Here is a 9,972-nt window from a genome sequence, read left to right as displayed (position 1 = left end):
TGTTTCCCTCAACCTTCTGTATCTACAGTCACGACAGATTTGGTTTATAGTAGTATAAACATACCCATGACTGTTTTCACCATCCATCTCGATCTAATAAGATTAGAAAATAAACATAAGAGGTGGTGACTTGGGATTACTCAGAGCATTTCAGCAGGAAAGCTAAACTCAACTCTGGAAGGCAAGAAAAAAAAAAGGGCTGGAGGTACACTTGATATAAGGTGTGTGTGTGTGTGGTGGACTTCACTGGAAAGGCACAGGATGCTTTTCCCCACACACTGCCAGAAGATCTGAATCTACCCACATTGCACCATGCGTGGAAAGAAAAAAAACAACACACAAGTGATTCCTTCCACTGACAATCAGCAAGACTGCATCAACCGCTTCCAAACACCACTTCACTCAGATAAAGCTGCTGAATGATGCTGACTTTCTCATAACCTAGTTTGGACACCCTCAGACAGGCTCTTCCACTCCGCTACAGCTCTCTGAAAACAACCACTTTCCCACTGCACCGGCCGCCGGTGAACACTGCGTGTTTCTGTCGCTCCTCGCGCAAAAACAAACGATGCGCGCAAAGACAGGAGCGGTTCGGAGCGCACACCTGCGCAACACCGCAGCGCACACTGCGGCAGCTTTAATGTCACCGTGTGGCTGTGGACTGAACACGATGCGGTCTCCTGAGTGGACCTGCCACGGAGGGGGGTAGGAAGGAGGGAAGGGAGAGTAGGGGGGGGGAGGCAGAGGTAATAATAACAACCACAAATCCTGCAGCGGCGTTACGCACAAGCAGGTTTTTCTCTCAGAGTACTTATATATAAATCAGAAGTGCACATTTTGGGTGAGCGTGCACGTTATTTTGTCCCGTTAGTCCTGCCGTCCTCGCAGCTCCACAGGATTATCAGCCTAATATTATATAAACACAACCGGAACCCATGTTTCATCATCATGTTTCATCCACTGCAGCCCGAAAATAAACGGAGGACACGGCTACTCACGGAAAGTCACGATGTCCGGCTCTGGTGGGGTCTTCTCCGCCGCTTCAGTCCACAGACAATCTGTTTTCCTGCGTGTCGTCGCTGGTGGTGAAGAAAGGCGAGCAGAGAGCGGCGGTACGGTCGCTTCGCTTGCACTGCGGTGTTCACAGCCTGCCGTCGGCCCCCTTCTTCGGCTTCACGTTGTGTGGCTGCTGGAGGAGGAGAGGAGGCACTACCGCCACCGCGTGGAGCGGAGCCGACACGCGCTGTGTTCCCATCCTCATACCAAACACACAGCCGGGTTGTGTTCTCCTCTGGCCCTAGAGGAGGAGCAGAGTCAAACTCCAGTCCTCGAGGGCAGGTATTCGGCTGGTTTTTGTTGTTTCTCTCTACAAACACAGATGATTAAAATCAAATGGATCCATCCGCTTCTTGTCAACCTGTTTATTCATTTCAGTCAGGTGTGTTGGAGCAGGGAGGCAACAAAAACCTGCAGGAAACCGGCCCCCCTGGACTGGAGTTTGGCACCTGTGCCCTGTATTAAAACAGGCCTGCTTGATTTAGATATTTTATAGATGCTCCAACACATTTGATTTAGATTAAATGGCTCCAACAGTTTGTCGTCAGGTTGAACATAATGACTTATTTATTTGAGTCGGGTGTGTTGAGACATTTACTGATGAAAAATAAATACAGAAAAATACAGTTGTGCTCATATGTATTCATCCCCTTTCATTAAAGAAAAGGCTGAATTTACAAGTCACTCAAATAACTGGAGACTTAAAAAAGGAACAATAACTAAAAAAGTGCAAAAATATAATTTAGTAATATAAGACACTGTTTTTTCCATTTAATTGAACTGAAGAAAGAAAAACAAACAAACAAACAAATTGGTTCTGGACAAATTAGAGCACTTTTCTGTTGAACAGTGGGACAAAATACCTGTCAACAGGTGCAGAAGTCTGACTGAGAGGAACAGAAAACACCTGACTGGAGCAGAAAGGATTGTTCAACTAAATATTAGTTTATGAGTGATGTAATATGTAATAAATTATCTTATTTGTTTGCTTTTTTAAAAAAAAAAAATATATATATATATTTCTATTGAACCAGAATTAGAAAATGATGTAATGATTTCCATAAAATTTTTATTTATTATTACTTTAGTCAATTTCAGCTTATTTCACAGGCTGTTTTTTTTCCTTCTTTAATGAAAGGGTATGAATAAATATGAGCACAACTGTAAAAAGGGTTATCAAACTGAATGATGTGGCACTACTTTATTCCAAAAACATCCATGAAAATATTTTTTGTTCATAATTTACTTAAAACAAAGTGGCAAACTGATATCAATCAATCAATCAATCAATATTTACAAAGCACCTTTCACACAATGAAAATGTAACGCAAAGTGCTTTATACTAAAAGCAATTTATGTTGTAAGTTTGAAAAGTTTTCATTTTATTATGTATGAATAATTTTAATTCTTTATTTTGCCATTTGGTTTTAAGCTGTATTTGTTCTTCATGTTTTTCTGCAAGTTTGTGTCAAACGTTTATGCATTTATTGTCACTTTTTATATTGTCACATTTACCTGTATTATTTGCAAACTTGTATTTGTTTATTTCTTTTTCTCATTTCTGCCTCTTTTTCATACAGTATCTGGTTGCATTTCTGCATTATTATGTAAATGAGGGGGATGGTCTTTCAAGACAGGTCATGGGAGCAGCTCCTCGCCTTTTGGTCAAACTAAGCAGATTTCACTTCCAGCTGTAGTGGCTGACCTTCGACAGGAGATTGTCCAAAAACATTCACTAAAAATGACTTGTATTCTTCCAGAAATAACTCCGAACCTCCATTTCCATTCCTCCTTCTCCTTATTCCCTCGTAGCTGCTGCTTTCTGTCTTAGTAAAGGATTTCTCATTTTAAGGACACATGTAAAGTAAAGTAAATGGTTTCAGAAACATGGGAGTCATTTGTTTAACTAATCACTGTCAAGTAAAGCGAGTGTATAATACAGCAACCCATTCCTGGTAGCGTCTGCCATGTCCACACAGCAACTTTTCCTGGCCAGTTTGGAGCAACATCTCCTCAGTGTGGGCCTGGTCTACTTCATAACCACATCACTCAGCAGTAGTACACATCCGTCCATTATATAGACCTGCTTTATTAATAAATTATTAAAAAATAACTTGTTTAACAAAACATTATGCTAGAAATAAAATGAAATTAAATTAAATGAAAAATTATATGAAAAATACTTTATTAATCCCCAAAGGGAAATTCAATATTGTAGTATATAATAATAATTAATTTGAGGAGGTCTTGTTCCGGAGGCTGATGGCTGCTGGCAGGAATGATCTTCTGTATCTTTCAGTCCTACATCGGACCTGAAGAAGCCTCTCACTGAACACACTTTGTTGTTTCATCACTGTGTTGTGGAGAGGGTGTGAAGAATCCTCCATCATCTTCATCAGCTTGTGCAGCATTCTTCTTTGGACAATCAGCTCCAGCGGCTCCAGAGTTACTCCAAGCACAGAAGCAGCTTTCTTGATCAGTTTGTTGATTCTCTTCAAGTCTCTGGTTCCGATGCTACTACCCCAGCAGATGGCTGCAAAGCTGATTTCACTCTCCACAACAGACTTATAGAAGATATGCAACATCTTGGTACAGACGTTAAACCATCTCAGCTTCCTTAAGAGGTACAGTCTGCTCTGACCTTTCTTGTAGATGTAGTCAGTGTTGCATTTCCAGTCCAGTTTGTTGTCCAGCTGAACTCCAAGGTACTTCTATTCCTCCACCACCTCCACCACCTCTCCCAGGATGGAAACAGTGCTTTGTTTATTCTTCTTCCTCCTGAAGTCAACAATCATCTCTTTTGTTTTTTAATATGAGATGATTGTCACTGCACCATTTAACAAACTGACTGACCAGTTCTCTGTACTCTGCTTCTTGTCCATCACTGATACACCCCACAACTGCAGAGTCATCAGAGTATTTCTGCAGATGACAGGACTCACCCTAGAAGCAGAGAACCAGTGAGAGCAGTGAAGTTCAGAGCTTCTGAGGCAAACTATGTTTATTTATTAGAAACGCAGTTTCTAATAAATAAAGAATTAAAGAGTAACTTCAGCCTTGTTGCCGGCGCTGTGCTTGTATCGTCATGTTTTGTGACATGAAGTCATTTTAAATCAATTAATTGGTTAGGTGTTATTTAGCGTAGTGGGAAGCAGAATGACTTCACAGCAAGAAGGTCGCTGGTCCTACCCTCGGCCATGCATGTTCTCCCTGTGTTTAATGGGTACTTCCTCCCACTGTCCACATTGGTTACTCTATATTCTCCTTAGTAGTGAGTGTGAATGATTGTATGTCTCTGTGTGGCAATCTGTCCAGGTCAACCCTGCCTCTCTACCAAAAATTGCTGGGACAGACTCCAGCTTCCCCAGGACCCTTTATTGGAATAAGCGGTTTAGAAAATGGATGGATGGAGGTTTTAATATTCATAAAATCAAACTGAGCATTTACCACTGACCTTGCTGTTCTTTTCAAACAAAAAAAAGGCAATTACCTTTTTTCTTTTTATCATTCAGCTGGAGGAAATTCTGGCTCATCCGTTCACTGGTTCTTTGGGACACACTTATTTAAACATGACAAGGGTCTATAATCATGTGGTGACACTGATGTAAAGTTGTGTGTCATCAGCGTTTGTGTGATGTTGGATGTTGTAAAACTCTAAAATCTGGGCTTGGGGAACTATACAGATATAAAACAATAATAATCAGAGAATGGAGCCATTTGGAAGCCAATTTGATATTTAATGTGCCAGAAGGCGAAGCTCTCGATTTACCTGTCGATCTACATTCCTACCCTCACCTATGGTCATGAGCTGTGGGTCGTGACTGAAAGAATGAGATCTCGTATACAGGCGGCGGAAATGAGTTTCCTCCGCAGGGTGGCCGGGCTCTCCCTTAGAGATAGGGTGAGGAGCTCGGTCATCCGGGAGGGGCTCAGAGTAGAGCCGCTGAGCCCAGGCACGTCCCTCTGGGAGGAGACCCCGGGGAAGAACCCGGGGAAGACCCAGGACACGCTGGAGGGATTTTATCTCTCAGCTGGCCTGGAAACGCCTTGGGATCCCCCCCGCAGAGTTGGCAAATGTGGCTGGGGAGAGGAAAGTCTGGGCTTCCCTGCTTAGGCTGCTGCCCCCGCGACCCGACCCCGGATGAGCGGCACGAAGACGAGACGAGACGAGACAAGATGTGCAAATTCATAATAACAAAAAGAAACATAGCACTTCCAGTCTGTTAAAAAAGACTTAACTAATTCAGCAGAGTACTTGAAAGTCCCACAGAAGAGCTGAAGGGAGTTTGACTGTCCAGAAGGGAAATGATCTCCCCTAAAACACACACAAACACTTAACCTGAGACACCAGGAAGAGCTCTAAATAAACAATTACAGCTTAAGCTTTATTTTAATTTTCATAAAATTCTTGATGTTTCTTAAAAGGGAAGAATAGCCTTAATTTTTTAGAGTTGTGAGTTTATTTATTTAATTAATTTTCCAAAACATGTTTTTTTTTTTTTTTTTTACAAGACCCTGCACAGGACTGGCGGCCTGTCCAGTTTATACCTGCCTCTTGCCTGATGGTTGCTGGGATGAGCTTCACATTCCTGTAATCCTTTAAATTAACTTACTGATTCAGAAAACGAATTAGAGAAAGAATGTCTTTATAAATTCTAATGAATTTGCATTGATTCCTTCTGAACCATCCATGCACGGTGGTGGTGCAATACAAAGTCACCGATACTGTTTATATGGAGTGCGTTATTGAAGCAATAGAAAGTTTGTTAAGATGAAAAACGAGTTAAACGGGAGACGAAAGAGGTGACGGCACAGAGAAGAAATTCAACCAAACTTTCACTAACAGGGCCAAAGGTTAATTTCCTGGTTCAATGTGTAACTATCGACACAGGTGAAAGTCAGAAATGAGGAAGTCTTTCAGATGAAAGGTGAAATACTTCCAAGTGCAACAAGAAGTTAATTGTCAATCCAGCTGGTCAGTATCAGACATTAGCACAAGATCATTTTCAGTTTCCTCAAGGCACGTACAAAACAAAGTATGAGGACAAAAATAAACAAGTTCAACACAGTTTAAGACGTGCAAAGTGGACACATAACATGGCTAAGATTTTTAAAAAAAAAAAAAAAAAAAAAAAATATATATATATATATATATATATATATATATATATATATATATATATATATATAAATACATATATATATATATATATATATATATATATATATATATATATGTATTTATATATATATATATATATATATATATATATATATATATATATATATATATATATATATATATATATATATATATATATATATATATATATATATATAAATATGTATTATTCAGACGAAATAGTCATAATTGATTTTGATCGATTTGTAGAGCATGCTATTGTCGTGGAAATTTTATGTTCTGACTTAGATTATCATATATTTCATAGTCCTAGCCTATATTCATTTCTGATTATGGCTTTGTGGGCTTTCTGAAAAGGTCATGATGAACTTCAGAACTTAAGCTTAGTAACACTGTGTCTGCTTATTTCCCTTTACAGACAGAGCAACGTGTAGAGATCTGATATGTCTGCATTCAGACATCTGAGATCTGATTAGTTAGAACACTCTCTTCCTTGAAGAGGGTTACAGCTAACAACAGATATTTCATGTTTAGAATAACATAGATTAAGGGCAGACAATTGACGCCCTTATGCGAGGGTAAAAGGCTGGTTCAGCCCGGGACTCAGGTAGAACATTCCAGACTTCTGCCCAGTCGGACCTCTGGACTGTCTCTCCACATTGCAATTTGTATTATTCTGTACTTTATTTTCTGTTCAATAAACTTTCAATAAACCAGACTCCTTGTCATTGACAGACTTTTTTTTCACAACACTGTATCAGTTTTGAAACAACTATATAAGATAATCAAAGTTATGACAAATACAAATCAAACGGACCTTTTAATACACAGTATTTTCAGTTTATATAACTCTATATCGGACTGCACGGTGGCACTGTGGCCTCACAGCAAGAAGGTCACTGGTTCAATCCTTGGCTGGGGGGGGGGGTTCAGTCAGTGGCCTTTCTGTGTGGAGTCTGCATGTTCTCCCTGTGTATGCGTGGGTTCCCTCCAGGTACTCCAGCTTCCTCCCACCATCCAAAGACATGCACATTAGGTCAATTGATTACTCTAAATTGCCCATAAGAATGAGTGTGAGCGTGAGTGGTTGTGTGTCTCTGTGTGGCCCTGCAATGGACTGGCTAGCTGTCCAGGGTGTACCCTGCCTGTTGCCCAAAGCCAGCTGGGATAGGCTCCAGCTTCCCTGTGACCCTGAATTGGATTAAGTGGTTCAGAAAATGAATGAATGAATAACTCTATATCCTTTATAGATATTTAAGGGTATCTATACTTTATTTCCATAGAGAAGCAGGCCTGGATAAAACAATTGCTTTTCATGGCTAAGACATGAAACAAGGCCCATCTCAAGCCAGAGCCACCCCTCCCTTAACCTCTTGTTTGTCCGGATGCTTAGTCAGTCAGGGAGCAATAGACTTCAAAAAAGGTGTATTAATGTGCACCTGAAAAATCTGCTCAAATTCAGCTCTTCATTATTCATATAGTGCTTTACAAACTATATATTTTTTTAACATGTCCTTTCCAGCATTAAAGCAGTGGAATGGTGCTGCGCTGAGCAAATTTGCTTTGTCAAGAAAGGCGTGATTCATCTTCCAGTTCCCTCTGCTCGTCTCACCACCATGGGGAGCAGTACTCCAGTCGCTCTGTTACCTGGCTCTGCAACTTACTCCCATCTGCGCATCGTAACATTGCCTCTCTCCCATTATTCAAATCTGAACTTAAAACTTATCTGTTTGAACTGGTCTACTCTCTTCAACCCTTTTAACTTTCTGCTTTTTTTTGTCTTGTTTGTCTGTTTTTTAATGTAATTTATTTCATTTTTTATTTTTTGTAAGGTGACCTTCGGTATGGAAAGGTGACAAGAAAACAGATATACAAAAAAACACGACAACTGGGAAATTTCACCTCAGGAAATTACAAGAAGTTCCAGCTAAGCCACATGGACAACAAATGTGGATTTACAATAAAATACAATTTTATTGAACAAAAGAAAAGTCTTACTATAAAATTACTAAATAAAAACACCTGAAATTACCTACTATTTTGCAGATGGAAGAGGGGGTAGGGGGCATGGACGTCAAATGGAAGAAACCTAGCAACTCGAATAAAAATAAAAAAATTTAAACAAGCAAATGGAAACAAAGCGAAAAACACAAATAAATTAGTCACACAGATGATTGACTAATCAAAAATAAAAAGGGAAACCATATAAATTTTAAAAGGCAGGTTGTCTCCATAGATAACCATTAAAATAGTCCTAGCTGTGCACAAGGTCACCAAATGAATAGTAGGAACAGTTGCCGGACTGAAACAGCAGCGGCTGAGAGAAGTTTTAATTACAAGAGGAAAATAGACGACTCCATGGATATGCTGTAACCAAAAGCATCAGAGACCCCGGATGATATTACGGGTCATTTATTCCTTGTTTTGGATTTTAAAATAAAAGTACAGACACAAATGACACATCTCTGACTCAGTTTATTTACGGGTAAATTATTGTACTTCCTGTGTGTCCTTGCTGAGTTTGCAGGAACTGGCTAACAGCGTAACTTAGCTTTAGCCCAACTGCCTCCATTAGCTGGTTAGCCCCTGTTAGCTCTGGGTTAGTTCAGTTAGCTCTTAGCTACAGGCAGGTTGTAGTGTGAAAAACGTTAATGTCAATCATCCACCTGTCACAGCTCTACCTCTTTGCCTATTTTTGTACTTTCCAGGTGTGATGGCACACGTTACGCTGCCAAAATGGCAACAGTGGGAACCGCCCAATAAGCTTCAATTCAGCTTTTAACCTGCGTGTGACGTCATGGACGCTCCGTCCATTTTTATAAACTTCATGGTTTTGTCCTTTCTCACTTCTGGTTATTGCCATAATATTGTTATTGTCATACAGATAAAATCTGTTTATGTATAACTGTGGGCCACTGTCTAGCGCCGTCAGTCCAGATATCCATTCAGCTGTTAGTTTGCAAATGGCAGCAGATAACAGGTTGCCACAGCAACAGAGGTTGTGCCGCAAGAGTTTGCAACACACAAAATAGTTTATACGTGTAAATCATGTCTAAACTAATCTCTACATTTTTTTCTACTGTTTTAGGGAGGCATGTAAATGACTTTTACATCAATACTTTATTTTTTACTTTATAATAATACATCAACTTAATTTCAGTATTAATCCAAACAACTTTCAGATGATAAAAGTTATCTAAATAATATATCAGAGTTATGCCAAGTTTGGTTGTAAAATAAATATCTGTTCAACATTTATAATATTTATTCAACATAGAGTGCTTCCAATATGAATTTACTGTCAAATATTGATGTTGCCTCATCATTCATGGCTAATGTTAATCAACTATGTGGGATACACTTCTGATATTTTTTTTTTTACCTCACATCACCATTATATTTTCTCAGAAACACTTATCAGAAGGTGGTGACACTTTCTTTTAAGTCAAAATGAAACATGAAAGACTAAACACTAAAACACCAATAATATTTTCCATTTGTAACTTTATTAAATAAGACTGGTTAAATAATCCCAATAAAAATTTAAGCCACTTGCAATACTGACAACAGCACAGATAATCCTCCATTCTGTAAGAGTAGTAACAAAATGTTTGCTGAAGTAAATCATCACAATAACAAAACAAGAAAGTCTTTAAACAAGTGCATTGCTGTCATGTTGAAGTTATCAAACGTAAGAGTAAAGAATCAGAATTGTGTCAAGGGCTGATAATTAACCAAACACTTTTAATGTAGGTCAAACACAACTTCAAGTT

At 39.2% G+C, this 9,972-nt stretch overlaps 1 protein-coding gene across 2 annotated transcripts in view; it reads right to left on the bottom strand.

The window, feature by feature from the left end:
- Positions 1-1,129, bottom strand: part of adarb1b (adenosine deaminase RNA specific B1b) — a 161,915-nt gene extending 160,786 nt beyond the window's left edge. For both annotated transcript variants that reach the window (XM_079253785.1, XM_079253786.1), the window contains exon 1: positions 999-1,129. The gene's annotated coding sequence lies outside the window, so the exon portion shown is untranslated. The remainder of the gene's footprint in view (positions 1-998) is intronic.
- Between the last annotated feature and the right edge of the window lie 8,843 nt (positions 1,130-9,972).

The sequence above is a fragment of the Telmatherina bonti genome (genome assembly GCF_933228915.1).
Source record: "Telmatherina bonti genome assembly, chromosome: 15".
Taxonomy (NCBI): Eukaryota; Metazoa; Chordata; class Actinopteri; order Atheriniformes; family Telmatherinidae; genus Telmatherina; species Telmatherina bonti.
The sequence above is the reverse complement of the archived record's forward strand: the minus strand, read 5'-3'. Positions and strand labels throughout refer to the sequence as shown.